This window comes from Arabidopsis thaliana, chromosome 2 (assembly GCF_000001735.4).
Source record: "Arabidopsis thaliana chromosome 2, partial sequence".
NCBI lineage: Eukaryota > Viridiplantae > Streptophyta > Magnoliopsida > Brassicales > Brassicaceae > Arabidopsis > Arabidopsis thaliana.
The window spans coordinates 4203972-4223464 of record NC_003071.7 but is presented as its reverse complement, the minus strand read 5'-3'; the positions used below and the strand labels follow the sequence as shown (position 1 = coordinate 4223464).

Below are 19493 nucleotides of genomic sequence, written 5' to 3'. Positions count from 1 at the left end.
CAAATGGAGCAAAATCGATCTTGTTGGAAAGATAAGCCTCAGAGCTTCATGATGATACTAAGATGGGCTCTTGATGTTTTCTGAATCGTTGGGAGTTTGCTTTCTAATCCAGTTGCTCCCACAGTTCGAATCTGCGATTTGACAGGTGTCATATGTTTTAGTGAAACAGTGATAACGCTTAGTAAACAGCTCGGAATTGGATGAGGTCGGTCTCTATTGAAAGATAAGCCTCGGGGCTTTCAGTTGATACTTAGGTCGCCTCGTGATGCCTTTTAGATCGCCGGGAAGTTGATTCCGAGGTCAACAGATCGGATACAGATCGATCTGTATTTTGTCACTTTCTGCAGATAAACGGCAGTATCTCCGAGAAAACAGACCCTAACGAAGTGAGCTCGGGCTTGTTTAAAAGAGGAGCCTCAGGGCTTTAAATTGATCTGTAGATCGTCTTCTGAGTCTCTCTAGATCACTGGGAAATTGAGCTTGAGTTCGGCTGGTCGGATAGAGACGAATCTCGGATCAAGGCGAGGTCGACGGTAACTCCTAATAGACATCTCGGATCGAGGCGAGGTCGGATTCTTTAGAATGCTGACTCTTGGGGCGATCTGTAGATAGGTATATCATTGCCTAGTTCATCAGGATTTTCAAGGAAAACGATCCCGAAGCTGACTGGCTGGCTGTCTGCTCCTCGAGGATTTTCAACTTGGAGTGCTCCTCGAGGAGTTTTATAGAGTTGGGTCTCATGACTGGCTGCACTTGCTTGAGGTAAACGTTTATATCTCTCAGCATATATCTTCGATTAAGGCGAGGTCAACTTCTCCGAAAAGACGACTCTTTGGGCGATCCGTAGATGTATTAACCCTTACGAGATTCCCTGTGATTTGCCGGGAAATCGGCCCCGAGGCGAACTGGTCTATTCGGACGGATCTGTTAAGAAACAGACAGCATCGACTTCAGCAGCGATAACTCTGAGCAGAGATATCCGATGGAGTTACGGTTAGATTCCCTGGAACGCTGATCTCCGGGGCAATCCGTGGAATGGTTATACGTCATCTGGTTCATTGTATCTTGACGGGAAATCCCCCCGCAAGTAGACGGATCTGATTGTCTTGGCTTGATGAGCGTACATCGAATACTTGGATGAATGATATGCGAAGAGAGTTCTTTGTCGTTCCCCACAGACGGCGCCAATTGTTGAACCAAGGATTCACACAATAGATTTGTTTAGAGAGGGAAAACAAATCTAGTAATTTCTCTTCATTAGGTATTCTATCCAAGACTCGATTACAAAAGATGTTCTAATCTCTTATGAAATACATTAGGGTTTTGCTCAAGAACAGAAAAAGAGTTAGGGTTTTAAAAAGGTATAGCTGCATCCATGATGGATTGCCTACGTACCCTGTGAAGGGATCAAGCCATTCGTAGTTCTCAATAGGTATAAAGTTATGTGTTCTTGTGAGTATCCAAAGATCCCCCTCTTGTGAAGTCCCTGAGGCACTTTATATAGGATCCTTAAACCGCCCCCTTAGCGATATTCTTCGGAAGATTCTTATTTATCCTTAGGTCGGTTCTAGAGGATAATCGTCCTAAGGATATTCTCCTTATTCTTCGGAGGTTTTGGGGAGATTTCCTGATTTTAACATTATCTTCAAAGATTCTCCTTAAGTCTTTGCCTCGCGTGTTCTTCACGGCTCGGTGGTCGTTTGAGAGGTGGCTTCGGGGCAAACGGTATGTACCGGCTCGGGGCGCGCTTGATGACTGTCCATTAAGCTCAGTTGGCTGTCTCCCGAGCCGATATAGATGTTTCCCGCAGCGTTCTCACGATTGGCTCGGGCTGTGTTCATATGATTAACACCCGAGCCATTTTACAAACTCTCTTTGGGACGGTCGATCGAATAAGGTCCCGAGGTGCTTTGTTCTAGGCTAGGGGCCAATCATATGTTTAACCATGAGGTGATTGTTATTCTTAGACTGTTTGGCTCGGTCTTGCTTGTGGGGAATCCGACCCCAACAAGTTGTTTCAAAACTCTCAATGAAAACACCAATTGATAAGGTCAGAATCACTTATCAAGCAAGTAACCAAAAGGAGATGAGAAAATAGAAGAATTAGGTTGAGAAGCAGAAGAATTCAGAAGTAGAAAGAAGAAGAACAAGAGAGAAGAGAGATGATGAAGAAGATAAACATATTGTTATGATCTATTTCGATAGTGTTCCTGTAAGGGAGAAAGAGTTGTTAAATACAAAGGTTAAGGGTTTAAGATGCCAACAAATTGGCAGCCCAATAACATACTAAAAGAGGCCCAATAAACCACAATCGGATACTTATCATATTTATTAGCTTTTGATTGAATAGGTAAAACGTAATATATAATACATACCATATGTTCGATTAAATGTCTGACATTGTGTTTAACTTTTGATTTTTGACTCATTTTTGCTTTGTGATTTAGGATTTCCTGAAAATATTTTAAGGTTTGTTTTGAGAATTGTTACAATGTAATATTAGATATGCTTACTTGGAATTTTTAACTTTAATAACTTCACAAGAGATTGCTTTGAGAATCAGTCATGACCCATGAGTCTACATAAGGGACCCATTTGAGAATCAGTCAGAAGGAAAAATAATTATAATGGTCAAATCGCCGAAACTGAAAACGGTATCATCATTAACTTTTTATCATCAATATACGAATTACTAAGGGAGATTTACTGTGATAAAGTACAAATTAGGTGTTATTACCAGAACAGACAAAACTTTTTTTTATTATTGTCATATTATCGTCTTTTTTTAATATCCAGCGTGCCCTTACTAAACGTTACCGAAAAAACGTAATTACAAGGAATGCCACTGTCATGTCAGAAATTGCTGACGTGGATTAAATGAACTCAGCCGTAACGCGATACAACGGCAATTACGGCTGAGGTACGGTATGTTGCGGCTGACTTACGACAAAAATATATGAGTAATAACAAAACGGTAAAGTATGAGTATAACTCAGCCAGACGTTACAGCTGATTTATAAAACGTTGCATGAGTTATACGATAACTCACGCAATTGTATGGCTGCGTTAAGGAATGTTGTCCGAGTTATAAGAATTTATAGCATAACCCAGATAACGTTATGTCCGAGTTATGAGAAAACGGCTGACTTATTACCTCGACACGGTTGAGTTATATTTTTGGACGGCTTAGTTATGGGATGATGTGACGGTTGAGTTATGATCGAGTGTTATAAATCAGCCGTAAAGAGCTCGATTACTAAATAACTCAGCCTTGTTACGGCTGACTTATGTGCAAAAGATTAATTACTATAATAGCATGCAGTTACAACCGAGTTTTTAAACGGTACAGCTGAGTTAGTTGAGTTACGACATTACACGGCTGACTTAACTTTGTTTTTTTCCTTTTTCAATTACTGTAATAGTATTCATGTTGCGACTGACTTATAGATTTGCTTGATGGCTAAGTTATCAAATGTTCGTTTGGTGGCTTAGTTGCCACCTCATCAATTCAAAACGACGTTGGCTGTAATATTCCATGTCATCATTCCATGTCAGCATCATCAAAGGACAAAAAAATAGGGCCAAAGTTTTTCAACTCGTCTTCTTCACCTGACTTTTTCACATCACTAGAAAATCTAATTCCTCATCGTTTTCCTCATTTTTTTTCAAATTCTTTCATCCTTCTCCCGATATGGTTGATCCGGTTCCGTAATTTTTGTTTCCGAGAATTGGGTATAGAAACACAAATACATATTTACACCGATGAAACAGGGTGTAGACTTGTGCAGATAGATGCGGAAACAACGCACGACAAACTTGTGAAGTTGTCGCTCGATGATAAAGTTAGACGAAATGTTGCATCTCTTATTGTTTCGCGACAAATTTACATGTCTCGGCTCAGTTATATGCTTAAGGGAAGACGAAAGGTTCAGTCAATTTACATGTCACGGCTGAGTTATATGTTCCAAGAAAGACGAAAGGTTCGGTCAATTTACATGTCACGACTGAGTTATATGTTCCAGGAAAGACGAAAGGTTCCATAAAATTACATTACGGCTGAGTTATATGCTTAAGGGAGAACGAAACGTTCAGTCAATTTACATGTCACGGCTGAGTTATATGTTCTAGAGAAAACGAAAGATTCGGTAAAATAACATTACGGCTGAGTTATATGTTTAAGGGAAGACATCTGTAAATTTACATGTCACGGCTCAGTTATATGTTCAAGGGCAAACGAAAGAATGAGTGTAAATTATATGTTACGGCTGAGTTATATGCTTCAGGGAAGACGAAAAGTTTGGTAAATTACATGTCACAGCTGAGTTATCATTCAGGGAAGACAAAAGGTATTGTAAATTATATGTTACGGCTAAGTTACATCACGTTACAGCTGAGTTACATCACGTTACAGTTGAGTTACATCACTTTACGACCAATTTATAATACAGATCGGAATACAATATGAAATTTATTGGCCAAATAACAACAATCAAATAAAGAAACGTAAGAATATGTTTGAGAGATACATAGGAGGAAGACGAAACCGTATGAATCAAAACTGATAACTGTGTATTTTGCATGTTTTGAGAATCCATTTGTCCTCACTTTAGCATCATATCATCACTGTTTTATACCATTTCTCATCATTTGTCATCACTTTGCATGTTTAGGATAAGTTTGCATGCATGTTTCATATTTGTGTTGTTTTCAGGTGATTCGGAGCTGTTGACTAGCTAATTGGAAGAAGCGGACCTGATCATGCAAAACCACTCGACCCCCAGGTCGAGTAGACGCTTCACAACCTCACCAGACCACTCGACCCCCTGGTCGAGTAGAGGACATCACCACTTCACCTCACCACTCGACCCCGAGGTCGAGTGTCTTCATCCCCATCACCTGACCATCATTCGATCACATCACTCGACCCCGAGGTCGAGTGTCTTCACCTCCATTACCAGACCACTACTCGATCTCACCACTCCACCTTGAAGTCGAGTATCACCATCACCACCACTCGACTACATACTCGATAGCGAGCTTCAGAGTCTTCTTCATTCCGCAGTCAACCAGACACTCGAGCACAAGGAAGAAAAGAAGACTCCAGCTATTCACTTGACCTCTCACTCGACCACCTGGGTCGAGTACAGTTCTTTATCTGTCCCAATACTGCGTCGTTTTAAGTATTAGGGTTTCAGAATGTTTGGCTATAAGTAGCATGTACTTCACATTTTCGCAAACAAGTTTTTATCTAGTTTTATTCCGCAGACATTGTGTTCTAGACCTTTTGTAATCCGGATTTCTCTTTATCTATTCAGTATTCAGTATTTCTTCTTGATTTCATTTACTGTTGTTCATCCTGTTATCATTCTGCTATTACACTGTTGTTATCATGTTTTCATACGTTTATGTTTTCTGCAATGATGTCTGAGTAGTGAATAGGTTTCTGAGGATGGGTTAGAGTAGTCTAGAATTCTCAGTATGCTAGGTGGTTGAGTTTGATTTATAGATCTCTTCTGTATTAGTTGTTCTTAATGCCTATTGCTTTCTGATCAACTGTAATTTGAGCCCAGACATTTCCGCGCCCAAAAGGTGTTCGATGAAATGTCTGAACCACTAATTCCAGAGATTCGTGGCCCTTTACCAAGGTATTGGTTGCAGGGAGCGTTTTGGCTTTAACTTGTTGATTTGTAATGCTTGTTAGGTTAGCTCTCGTCTATGGTGATTGAGTCTGGGACTAGGTTAACTTGAGGGTCTCTGTTGCGGTAGCACTTAGATTTGGTTAATGAACTTGTTGTCTAGGGATAATTTATTGAGCATGTCAATCACCTGTAAACTGAGGAAACGAAACTACTCAATTACCCCATCCTCGGGAATTCTTTATCTGATTGATTTTATTGTTTACTCTACTGTTGTTTACTGCATCTTGTCATCTGTTGTTTAGTTTCTGTAATTCTTTACCGTTACTTGACCTGATACTCGACCACCCAGTTGTCTGGCAACAGACTGTGCAGTCGAGTATCCCTGTTATCATTTTCTGTCTGTTACTCGACCTGTCACTCGACCTCACCCAGTGCTCTGCAAAGAGCTGTGTTGGTCGAGTGTTTTATTGTTTCTGCTTGAATTTCTGTTTTCTGCATGTTCACTTAGAACTGCTAGAACACACCAAAACCTGTTATTGCTTGGCTTGACTTAGTGACTTCTGATCACATCTTGATTGTTAGCATCACACCCATTTGGATTGACAACCTTCAGTACTACAACGACATGATAGTGCTTTAGGATTAATTGATCTTAAAAACCTATTATCAAAAACATTGATAGAAGTAGAAATATCTTTAAATAGATCGATTGAGAGGAAAACTAAACGAGAGACATATAAAATCAAAGTAAAAGAGTAGTTATTCTTGATTCAACTCAAACATGTAACGAATCATATAAAATTCCATAGATCTCTTTGATTTGGGTTTTGATTTTTTTGACTTGAAATTCGACACCACCGAAGGAGTTTCGGCCGAAAGAGACGAGATAAGTATAGAACGGCGACGAAATTAGGGTTCCGTCGACTGAACGAGAGAAGAGAGCGGCGTTTTTTTTTTTTTTTTTTGTGCGGATGAACAGTGAAATATGCTGAAAAAATAAGAAACTGAAAGTTTTAAGGGAATTTTTGGTTTCGGATGACGTGGATTAGGGTAAATGACCTGGATAATTATTGTTATTTATTTATTTTTTAATTAAAATAAATTTAATAATAATATTTAATTAAAACTAATAAAGGGTGTTAACTGTAATTACACAAGTACTGAAAACATGTGAGTAATAAAAAAAGATATGTTTTATTGTATGAATAAACATACAATTGTGTTCTATCCTAGTAATTATTTTAATTACTAATAGATATATTTGTTTGTATTTATAGTTGGATGAGAAATATAATTGACTATATCAGAGACCTATATTTAGTTTTGGATATATTGAATATTAAGTATATCGATGGGCCATATAATTGACTATATTACCTATTTTATATTTTTGACAATGATCTTTTTATATTTTTAAAATTAATAAAAGAAAATTATTGTTTTACATATTTCTAAACAAACCTTACTTCGATAATTTAAATGTTCATATTGCGATCTAATGTAAACAATTAAAATTATCAAATTCGCCGCTGAACACGGTATCATCATTAATTTTTTATCATCAATATACGAATTAATGATAGATATAGTTGTCTGTATTTATAGTTGAATGAGAAATATAATTGACTACATCATATACCTATATCTAGTTTTGGATATATTGAATATTAAGTATATCGATGAGCCATATAATTGACTATATTAGCTATTTACCCGAAAACAAACTACAAAATCCTAGTATAGTATATCCCAAAAATATAATATTTTTACAGTATGATATTTAAACGTTCATATCTGTATTATTGAATTTTAAGAATTTATTTATATCTATCGCAAGAATGTATAACACTTTCTAATTTTAATGTGGGCTAGATAGAAACAAAATTGTGACAATATGAGATGGTCTATATCTAGTTATCCACATCATGTAAGTTTTTTTATATAAATATTTTATACTTATTCAAAATAATATCAAATAAAAGTGAAATGATCATGATATATTTATGTTTAAATTAGGTAGAGAGGTTTTAGGAATTAGTTCAAATTTGTTATATAAGCATTAAATCTTCATATTTTTCACTTCCACTTCATCTTCTTTATTTTTCCCTATATCTTCTCCATTCAATGAATTTAGTGCCTACTCCCCTCATAATGATGACTTGACCTCTCTTCCGAAAGCTTATAAAACCATGACCTACGTAACTGTACCAATCAACCAAAGGCCTATGCAATCAGCATATCAAATCCAATCATGGCATCAACAGCTCTCTACACTTCTTCCCATCCATCATATTTTTATTGCATCAAAAGTGTATCTCACAAACGTTGCTAATATATTATATATATAATCAAACGTTTAACCCTAACCAATTAGGATTAATAATGGGCCAAAGCCCAATAACTCTTTTTATTGATCCAGTTTGCTTAGGTGTGTTACCCTGTAGGTTTGTATAATATTAGTAATGAGTTATAACTCATAGATTATAAGCGGTCTCTAGCAAAACATTATAATCACCTAATATTATACAAATGTCAAACCTCGACATTACAACTTTAACTAGAGTAAAGTACAACTGATTTCAGGACATTCCCAACAATATTTTTATTGCATCAAAATAATTAGCCAAAAAATTAGATCACTAACCCATGATAAAAAAATATTCATAAAAGTATAAAACAATGAATGGTTTCATACATAAGCTTTTAAGAAGCACAAACCATATAACAAAATTAAATGTTCCTGTAACCTTGTTGATTATTTTATGAAATAATTACTAGAGTAGAACACAATTGTATGTTTATTCCTATAATAGAACACATCTTTTTTTTATTATTCACATGTTTTCAGTATTTGTGTAATTACAGTTAACAGCCTTGATTAATTTTAATTAAATATTATTATTAAATTTGTTTTTAACTAAAAATTCCATGCCACCAATCCATGTCATTTACCCTAATTCACGTCATCCGAAACCTAAAATTCCCTTAAAACTTTCGGTTTCTCATTTTTTCAGCATATCTCACTGTTCATCTGCGCAAAAAAAAAAAAAAAAAAAAAAAAAAAAAATTTGTTGCTCTCTTCTCTCGTTCAGTCGACGGAACCCTAATTTCGTCGTCGTTCTCTACTTATCTCGTTTCTTCGGCCGAAACTCTTTCGGTGATGTCGAATTTCAAGTCATCAAAAATCAAAACCCAAATCAAAGAGATCTATAGAATTTTATATGATTTGTTACAGGTTTGAGTTGAATCAAGAATAACTACTCTTTTACTTTGATTTTATATGTCTCTCGTTTAGTTTTCCTCTCAATCGATCTATTTAGAGATATTTCTACTTCTATCAATGTTTTGATTCATATAGTTTCGTCTTCCTCCTATGTATCCCTCAAACATATTCTTACGTTTCTTAATTTGATTGTTGTTCTTTGGCCAATAAATTTCATATTGTCTTCCCCAGAAAAATGTTGTTTTCCGATCTGTATTATAACTCAGCCTTAACGTGATGTACCTCAGCCGTAACATATAATTTACACAACCTTTCGTCTTCCCTGAATGATAACTCAGCCGTGACATGTAATTTACCGAACCTTTCGTCTTCCTTGAAGCATATAACTCAGCCGTAACATATAATTTACACTCATCTTTCGTTTGCCCTTGAACATATAACTCAGCCGTGACATGTAAATTTATAGATGTCTTCCCTTAAACATATAACTCATCCGTAATGTAATTTTACCGAACCTTTCGTCTTCCCTGGAACATATAACTCAGCCGTGACATGTAAATTGACTGAACGTTTCGTTCTCCCTTAAGCATATAACTCAACCGTAATGTAATTCTATCGAACCTTTCGTCTTTCCTGGAACGTATAACTCAGTGGTGACATGTAAATTGACTGAACTTTTCATCTTCCCTTAAGCATATAACTCAGCCGTGACATGTAAATTTGTCGCAAAACAATAAGAGATACAACATTTCGTCTAACTTTATCATCGAGCACCAACTTCACAAGTTTGTCGTGCGTTGTTTTCGCATCTATCTGCACAAGTTTACACCCTCTTTCATCAGGGTTAAATATGTATTTGTGTTTCTATACTCAATTCCCGGAAACAACAATTACCGAAACCAGATCAACCATATCGGGAGAAAGATGAAAGAAATTAAAGAAAAATGAGGAAAACGATGAGGAATTAGAAGTTTCGGTGATGTGAAAAACTCAGGTGAAGAAGACGAGTTGAAAAAATTTGACCCTATTTTTTTTGTCCTTTGATGATGCTGACATGGAATGATGACATGAAATATTACAGCCGACGTCGTTTTGAATTGATGAGGTGGCAATTAAGCCACCAAACGAACATTTGATAACTCAGCCATCAAGCAAATCTATAAGTTAGTCGCAACATGAATACTATTACAGTAATTAAAAAAGGAAAAAAAACAAAGTTAAGTCAGCCGTGTAATGTCGTAACTCAACTAACTCAGCCGTAACGTTTTAAAACTCGGCTGTAACTGGATGCTATTATAGTAATTAATCTTTTGCACATAAGTCAGCCGTAACAAGGCTGAGTTATTTAGTAATCGAGCTCTTTACGGCTGATTTATAACACTCGATCATAACTCAGCCGTCACATCATTCCATAACTAAGCCGTCCAAAACTATAACTCGGTCGTGTCGAGGAAATAAGTCAGCCGTTTTCTCATAACTCAGCCATAACGTTGTCTGGGTTATCGTATAACTTCTTATAACTCGGCCGACATTCCTTAACTCAACCATACCGTTGCCTGAGTTATAGTATAACTCAGGCAACATTTTACAACTCAGACGTAACGTCTGGCTGAGTTATACTCATACTTCGCCGTTTTGTTATGACTCATATATTTTTGTCGTAAGTCAGCCGCAACATACCGTAACTCAGCCGTAACTGTCGCTGTATCGCGTTACGGCTGAGTTCATTTAATACACGTCAGCAAATTCTGACGTGGCAGTGGCATTCCCTGTAATTATGTTTTTTCCGGTAACGTTTAGTAGGGGCACGCTGGGTATTAAGAAAAAGACGAAAATATCACAGTAATTAAAAAAAGTTCTGTCTGATTCTGGTAATAACACCTAAATTGTTACCCACCACAGTAAATCTCCCTTATTTTATACCCCACGTTGAGCCTTGTTAACTAGTTTGCATTTGTCGGTCCATTTCTTCTTTCGTCAAGATCAACCTTCTCGTAATCAAAACAAAACAGGAAACAAACGTAAGAGGCAAAATCCTTGTTTGTATGAATTAAGTTCAACGTCTCTGTGTTACGGTTGTTAAGGCAAACACGATCCCAACTAGAAATCATTACGACGTCGTTGCTTTGAGTCCACACAATCTGACCTAATCCAATGCTTTTAATATCTTTCACTTTTATCCACGCCTTTCCTCACCTGCTCTTTAAAACCCATAATCCGTGATAATCTTCTTGATCTTTGTTTATCCAGTGACGAATAAGACCTAGCTTCCCTTCGTATCTGACCAACTCTATGAAAATACCAAAGTTGGGGATACGTAAGAAAGACCAAGTTTCAGTTTTGAGACATAACCGGATCACATTGTTGTTCCATGATCTCCAATGCAAGAACCCCGAAGCTTGTACCGGGTTTGAAAGAATAAAACGGTCTGTTATTGGTAGACGCTGATTTTTTAACCTCTTCCACATAAACGAATCGGAATAAAAAACTTGGCACCCAAAAGTACTGAAACGATTCATACCCGGCGTGTTCAACCCAGTTACCGTTATACCGAGTTACTTATCACGGCTACACAATTTTGGGTTTGGCATGATCTGATACTATTTTGTGGTTGGTTTGAAGACTATGTATTTAGATATTTGGCCTGTATAATTAACACCATGCAATATCATGTGACTTGCATCACAAGCTTTGATCAGGGAGAGCGAAAGTTCAAAGCTTGTGATGCAAGTCATGGGATATTGCTTTGTGTTAATCCACCATATAAAGAAAATTAAATAAATTAACAAAAACATCTAAATTGCAAAGAAATTCATAAACATTATAACCCAAACAATGATGTTGTCAACATATATTAGATATCAAATATAGAAGAACAAAATTAAGACTAAAATGTGTAAGAAATTTAAAACTAAAAATGGAAGAACTGACCTAAATTGCATGGCTTTGGAAACTCATCTTCTAAACTTATTCATCACCTAGACGGTCAACTTGTTCTTTTTTGACAGCTAACTCTTCCTCTTCGAACCAACGCAAAACCTTACTCATCAACGTGTAATATGGTCATGTACCTTAATTTTTTGCTTTCAATTATATTAAGAAAATAAAGATCTAAATAATAAAAAATGCATCAAAATAATAAAAACTGTTTTGCCCAGAAAATAATAATGAAAAATGTATAATTTGTAAATTGTCTTGTTAAAATCATTGCATTAAAAATATTAATTGTTATAATAAATAGATTGGACTAAATTTTAGAAAGTGTCAAATGTGGAAAAGAATTATTTTGTAATCACACAGTTTCATATATTTTATATTTTTTGCTTTATATTATTTCAAATAAATAAATATCTAAATAATGAAAAATGTATGTTGTGTAATGATAACACTGTATTTTACTCATTTAGGTGTATGTTTATCATCATTTAGCTTTACATTTGCTCATTGTATCATGACATTTTGCACCATTTTAGCTTAATTTGCATACTTAGGCATCTAGGATCATCTTGCATTCGCATTGCATGTTTTGGTATGTTTTCAGGTGCAGAAAGAGCTAAAAAGGACTCTACTCGATCCATTCACTCGATCCAGGCAGCTACAGAAGAGGCATCATTCTACTCGACCTCTTTACTCTATCGAGGATGCTACAAAGGAGGTTGTAGTTTACTCGACCCTCCTACTCGATCAAGGCAACCTCAGATGAAGCAGCAGATTGATCTACTCGCCCCTCCTACTCGATCCACTACTCGATCCATTTACTCGACCAAGGGTGACCAACTCTACAAGACTTGTTGAGCTATCAAAGCGTCTTCGGATCCTCCTCATTCCCCACTCAACCAGACATCTGAGCATACAAATAGGAGAGGATGAAGCATCTACTCGACCAATTGATCACTCGGAGTATAGACACAAAGGCGCAGACTTTGCAACACCCTCTTTACTCGATCCCCAAGATCGAGTATTCGCCCAAACCGCCTCAAGTCTCTTGTCTTCTAGTGAATCTAGGGTTTCCAACATTTTAGTATAAATAGATCACTTTGGGATTTTTCCAAAGGATCTATGCTTTATCTTTCAGTTTTTCTTTGTGTTTATGAATCTTGAAACCTTAATTACTCTTAATCTATTTCGTTTTTGCAATTGATTGTTTAAGTAAAGTTGTTTAGCTTGTTTAGATCTACATTTTGGTATGATTTTAGTAATTTCTGGGTTTATGTTCTTAAGAATGTTGCTTGAGTAGTGATTAGGGTTCTTAAGGATGGATTAGATTAGGGTAATCTCTAGGTTCGTTAGGTGGTTAGTGTTTAGGTTTATGTCCTTCTGGATTCGCTTGGCCCCTATGCGGTTTTCGCTGGCTAATGTGAAGATTCGATGACGTCCAGCGTCCAAAAGACGTTCAAATGGATGTCGGACCTACGAATTCCAGAGATTTGTAGACTCGACAAGGAGAGAGGCTTTTCTGCCTATTGGCTTTGGTAGATTGTTTCTTAAACCGTCTCTGCTATGTTTCATCAACGAGAGTTGAGATTAGGAAGTGGTAGAGTTATGGGGGTCTCTGTCACGAGAGTGGATTGACCCTGTTTTTGAATCTATCGTCATGGGTATCTACCTTTCGCCTATTAGCCATTTGATGAATCCTAGAGTTGCCCTTATCAATGAATCCATCCTTAGAACTTCTATTACATTTATTTGTATTCCCTGTTGATTGCACTTTTATTTACCTGTTATTTGTATCCCCTATTTGTATCCCCTGTTGATTGCATTTTAGTTCTTAATTTTGTCACATGTTGGTTCTACTCGACCCAATGATCGAGTAGGGCTCTTAAGTTCTCATTTTTACTTGTTCGAATCCTGACCTAGGATTGTTACTAGAAACCAACCATCATTATAATCTGACTTGACTTAGTCGTCTCTATACACATCTTGATTGCTAACAATACAGTGGACTGGATTGACACCCCCTATAACTGCATCGACATGTTTGTGTTTTAGGGGAATTGAACTGAATCACACACATCTAGTATAAGTAGGCATAAAAACATGTATATCAATTTGGCGCCGTTGCCAATTCATTGTTGCATTGTTACATTCAAGATATCAGAAACTTTTAAGATCAAGTTCTTTTACATTTATCAAGTTACTAACTCATATTTTCGTCTGCTTGTTTTTGTGGTATAGGTACTAATCTTTGTGCATGCAAACTCGATCCAAAGGTTCTGCACACCTACTATCATTCAGAGACAGAATTGACAGAATTGACAGAATAGCTCGTGAGTTACAAGAAACCAAAGCAAAGGCAGTCTGTGATCAGCAAAGACCAGCTGCTATGGATCAACAGAACAGACCAGTTGATGTTCAAGACCCACCTAATGTTGATCAACCAAGAAACATTGGTGCTGGTGATGCCCCAAGGAATCATCACCAAAGACAAGGGATAGTGCCTCCACCAGTTCAGAACAACAATTTTGAGATCAAGAGTGGTCTCATCTCAATGATCCAAGGAAACAAGTTTCATGGTCTACCTATGAAAGACCCCCTGGACCATCTTGACAGCTTTGATAGGCTCTGTGGCCTTACCAACATCAATGGTGTTACTGAAGATATGTTTAAGCAAAGACTATTTCCCTTCTCTGTGGGAGACAAGGCACACCACTGGGAGAAGACTCTACCCTCAGACTCCATCACCTCATGGGACGATTGTAAGAAAGCTTTTCTTGCCAAGTTCTTCTCTAACGCTTGCACCACTAGATTGAGGAACGAGATCTCAGGTTTCAACCAAAAAAACAATGAAACTTTCTGTGAAGCTTGGGAGAGATTTAAAAGCTACACAACTCAGTGCCCCCATCACGGTTTCAAGAAGGCTTCATTATTGAGCACACTCTACAGAGGAGCTTTACCAAAGATCAGAATGCTACTTGACACTGCCTCCAATGGAAACTTCCTAAACAAGGATGTAGTAAAAGGCTGGGAGTTGGTCGAAAATCTAGCACAATCTGATGGGTGCTACAATGAAGACTATGATCGCTGAATGAGTGGAACTGAAGGAAGTGAGGACAAACAAAGCAAGGATATCAAGGCTCTAAATGAAAAGTTAGACAAGTTATTGCTGGCTCAGCAGAAGCCTTGCGGTATCCAATTGATATTAGCTGAAAGATCAGTCAGAATACCTCATGGAATTCTCACAGACCTGCCTGTTAAAGTCGGATCAATAAACATCCCTACTGATTTCGAAATACTGGAGATGGATGAGGAGCCAAAAGACCCATTAATCCTAGGAAGACCATTCCTAGCTACTGTAGGAGCCATTATCGACGTCAAGAAGGGAAAAATCGACCTAAACCTGGGGAAGGAGATGAAAATGACCTTCGACATTAACAAAGCTATGAAAAAACCAACAATCAATGGACAAGTCTTTTGGATCGAAGAAATGGTTAGATTGGATGACGAATTACCGGAAGAACTTACAAAAGGAGATCACCTAGCCAGTGCCTTAACCAACGATGGAGAAGAAGGGTATCTACACTTAGAAACCCAAGGGTACAAAGAGTATCTTGACGCCCACATACCAATGGAAGAACCAGAAGAGTTTGAGGAATTGATTGTTCCCTCAGAAGAAGTAGTATCAGGATGCAACATGAGCCTAATCGCTGAAAAAGCAAACTCTACTGAGATGCTCGACCATGGAGGAGAGAATATAAGTTCAGATGACTTGTCAGAACTCAAAGCTCCAAAGCTTGACCTTAAGCCTCTTCCAAAAGGTCTGAGGTACGCGTTTCTCGGTCCAAATGATACTTATCCCGTCATTATTAATGATGGACTAAGTGATGAACAAGTGAACCAGTTGTTGAATGAGCTTAGAAAGTATAGGGGGCAATTGGGTATTCTTTAGCTGATATTAAAAGAATTTCACCTAGTTTATGTACTCATAGAATCCATCTTGAAAATGAATCATCTACTAGTATTGAACCACAGAGGAGATTAAATCCAAATTTGAAAGATGTGGTTAAAAAGGAAATTCTTAAATTGCTTGATGTTGATATAATCTACCCAATTTCTGACAGTACATGGGTCTCTCCTGTGCACTGTGTATCCAAGAAGGGAGGAATGATTGTAGTTAAAAATGATTTAGATGAGCTCATTCCCGCTAGAACTATAACAGGACATAAAATGTGCATTGATTATAGGAAACTAAATGCTGCAACTAGAAAGGACCATTTTCCCTTGCCATTCATTGATCAAATGTTAGAAAGGCTAGCTAACCATGTTTATTACTGTTTTCTTGATGGCTATAGTGGTTTCTTTCAAATTGCAATTCACCCTAATGATCAAGAAAAAAACCACTTTCACCTGCCCTAATGGAACCTTTGCTTATAAGAGAATGTCTTTTGGTTTATGTAATGCTCCTGGGACTTTCCAGAGAAGTATGACTTCGATATTCTCGGATTTTATTGAGGAGATAATGGAGGTATTCATGGATGATTTTTCAGGGTTCTCCTCATGTTTGTTAAATTTGTGCAGGGTTCTAGAAAGGTGTGAGGAAACCAATTTGGTACTCAACTGGGAGAAGTGTCACTTCATGGTTCATGAAGGAATTGTGCTAGGGCATAAGATTTCTGGTAAAGGAATTGAAGTCGACAAGGCAAAAATCGATGTCATGATTCAGCTGCAACCCCCAAAGACAGTTAAGGATATAAGGAGCTTTCTAGGCCATGCAGAATTTTACAGGAGGTTCATAAAAGATTTTTCAAAGATTGCTCGACCCCTCACTAGATTGCTGTGCAAGGAAACTGAGTTCAACTTTGATGAAGATTGTCTCAAAGCTTTCCATTTGATAAAGGAAACATTGGTGTCTGCCCCTATCTTTCAAGCACCCAACTGGGACCACCCATTTGAGATCATGTGTGACGCATTCGATTATGCAGTTGGAGCTGTCCTAGACCAAAAGATTGATGACAAACTTCACGTCATCTACTACGCGAGTAGAACGATGGACGAAGCTCAAACAAGATATGCAACCATAGAAAAGGAGCTATTAGCTGTGGTTTTCGCCTTTGAGAAAATTAGAAGCTATTTGGTTGGTTTCAAAGTGAAGGTCTACATAGACCATGCAGCACTAAGGCACATTTATGCCAAGAAAGAAACCAAGTCAAGACTTCTAAGGTGGATACTGTTGCTTCAAGAGTTTGACATGGAAATCATTGACAAGAAAGGTGTTGAGAATGGAGTTGCAGACCATCTCTCTAGGATGAGAATTGAAGATTCAGTCCCGATAGATGACACTATGCCTGAAGAACAGCTTATGTTCTACGATCTTGTTAACAAAAGCTTCGACACAAAGGACATGCCGGAAGAAGCAGATGCAGTTGAAGAAGAAAAGTTGCCCTGGTATGCAGATTTAGTCAATTATTTGGTAAGTAGTATGATCCCCCAGAGTTTGGATGCATATAAAAAAAGAAGTTCTTTAGAGACATCCACCATTACTATTGGGATGAGCCGTACTTGTATAAAAAGGGGAGTGATGGGCTGTTCAGGAGGTGTGTCTCTGAAGGAGAAGTTCAAGGTATACTGGGACATTGCCATGGATCCACCTATGGAGGGCATTTCGCAACCTTCAAGACTGCTAAGAAAATTTTGCAAGCAGGTCTGTGGTGGCCCACAATGTTTAAGTATACTCAGGAATTCATAGCGAAATGCGATCCATGCCAAAGAGTTGGGAACATATCCAGAAGGAATGAGATGCCACAGAATCCAATTCCTGAGGTAGAAGTTTTTGATGTGTGGGGAATAGACTTCATTGGTCCGTTCAACCCTCCCTCATATGGAAATGCTTATATCCTTGTAGCAGTGGATTACGTCTCCAAGTAGGTGGAAGCAATAGCAGCACCAACCAACGACCACAAAGTAGTCTTGAAAATGTTTAAGTCCGTTATTTTCCCAGGTATGATATTCCGAAGGTGGTGATAAGTGATGGGGGCTCACATTTCATAAACAAAGTCTTTGAAGGTCTATTGAGAAAACTTGAGGTTAAACATAAGGTTGCCACTCCGTATCACCCTCAGACCAGTGGCCAAGTGGAAGTATCAAACAGACAGATGAAGGATATACTCACAAAAGTTGTTGGTGTCTCAAAAAGGGATTGGTCAACTAAACTTGATGAGACTTTATGGGCCTATAGAACCGCATACAAAACGCCTATTGGGAGAACCCCATTCCAGATGCTATATGGGAAATCTTGTCATCTACCAGTTGAAGTGGAATATAAAGCCATTTGGGCAACCAAACTTTTGAATTTGGAAATCAAGGGAGCTCAAGAAAAAAGACCAATCGACCTGCATGAACTGGAAGAGATTAGGCATTAGGCAGGAAGCATATGAGAATTCAAAAATCTACAAAGAAATAACAAAAGCTTTTCATGACAAAAAGATCTCACCAAAAGATTTCAACATTGGAGACCAAGTTCTGCTTTTCAACTCAAGACTCAAGTTATTTCCATTAAAGCTAAAATCCAGGTGGTCTGGGTCTTTCACCATCAAAGAGGTATGATAATAGTTTTTTAGTCAATTATCCTAAAACACATATCATGTCATTGTAGTATTTTAGGTGTCAATCCAAATGAGTGTGATGCAAAAAGATGAGATGTGATCAGAAGTCAACCCAAGGAATAACAGTTTTGGGGGTTCTAATAGTCTTAAGTGAAAATGCAGAAAACAGAAACAATAACAGAATTACTAAAATCACTCGACCACAACAGGCTGATGCCAGAAGTGGGATGTGGTCGAGTAACAGGTAGGATATGAAACAGATATACTCAACTGCACAGTCTGTTGCCAGACACTGGGTGTGGTCGAGTATACTGGTCGAGTAACAGACAGGAAATGAGACAATTGTACTCGACTGCACAGTCTGTTACCAGACACTGGGTGTGGTCGAGTGATTGTAAAAACTAAGAAACAGGCAATGAGAACGATTAAGCGATAATCGAATAAAGTGGTATCCTAGCCTATTCGAATGGTTAACAAGCGCAATCAAGCTATCCCTAGACAACAGGTTCAATAACAGATCAATTCACTCCCGTGATAGAAATCCTCAAGTAAAGCTAGCCCAGACTAATTCCCATTAACGGAATCTAACTATGTAGGCAATAAGAACAGACTGATAAAGTCAATAAACGCTCTAAACGGCCAATCCCTTGGGATAGAGACGAATATCTCAGGAACTAAAGGATCAAACATTCCATCGAACACCTTCTGGGTGCGAGAATGCTTGGGATCGAATTCCAGTTGATTAGAAAGAAATAAGCAGTAAACGCAACTAGTCCTAAAGGGATTCAATCAATTCTAAAACTTAACCATTCTACAGACTACGGATTCCATAACTACTCTATCCCATCCCTAAGAATTCTAAGTCACTACTCAGACAACATGCTCAAAGAGATAAACGCAGATAAATAATAATATTGCATAAGTAAAGAGATAAAGAGTAGAGAAACAAGATGACAGATGAAATAAAATGCGGAATCTGAATAACTTGGAAAAATCTCGAATTACAGGTTGCAGAAGCAAAAGCGGCGCAGTAGAGTAAAACAAAAAATAAAACTAAAGCAAAAACTCAATGTCGACTAGATATCTCGGGAC

At 37.6% G+C, this 19493-nt stretch overlaps 1 long non-coding RNA gene and 5 pseudogenes across 6 annotated transcripts; 5 read left to right on the top strand and 1 right to left on the bottom strand.

Annotated features, from left to right (window-relative positions):
- The first annotated feature begins 434 nt into the window (after positions 1-434).
- On the top strand, positions 435-918 carry AT2G05555. Its single transcript, NR_140088.1, has 2 exons — positions 435-533; positions 639-918. It is a non-coding gene; the product is annotated as an other RNA (long non-coding RNA).
- A 2773-nt stretch (positions 919-3691) lies between these two features.
- AT2G10730 lies at positions 3692-4029 on the top strand (annotated as a pseudogene; the record flags this gene model as incomplete). The annotated part of the gene is made up of 1 exon: positions 3692-4029.
- A 648-nt stretch (positions 4030-4677) lies between these two features.
- On the top strand, positions 4678-5151 carry AT2G10720 (annotated as a pseudogene; the record flags this gene model as incomplete). Its single annotated transcript has 1 exon — positions 4678-5151.
- A 4132-nt stretch (positions 5152-9283) lies between these two features.
- AT2G10710 lies at positions 9284-9774 on the bottom strand (annotated as a pseudogene; the record flags this gene model as incomplete). The annotated part of the gene is made up of 1 exon: positions 9284-9774.
- Positions 9775-14053: 4279 nt separating this feature from the next.
- Positions 14054-14887, top strand: AT2G10740 (annotated as a pseudogene; the record flags this gene model as incomplete). Its single annotated transcript has 1 exon — positions 14054-14887.
- Positions 14888-14954: 67 nt separating this feature from the next.
- AT2G10690 lies at positions 14955-18734 on the top strand (annotated as a pseudogene; the record flags this gene model as incomplete). The annotated part of the gene is made up of 1 exon: positions 14955-18734.
- Between the last annotated feature and the right edge of the window lie 759 nt (positions 18735-19493).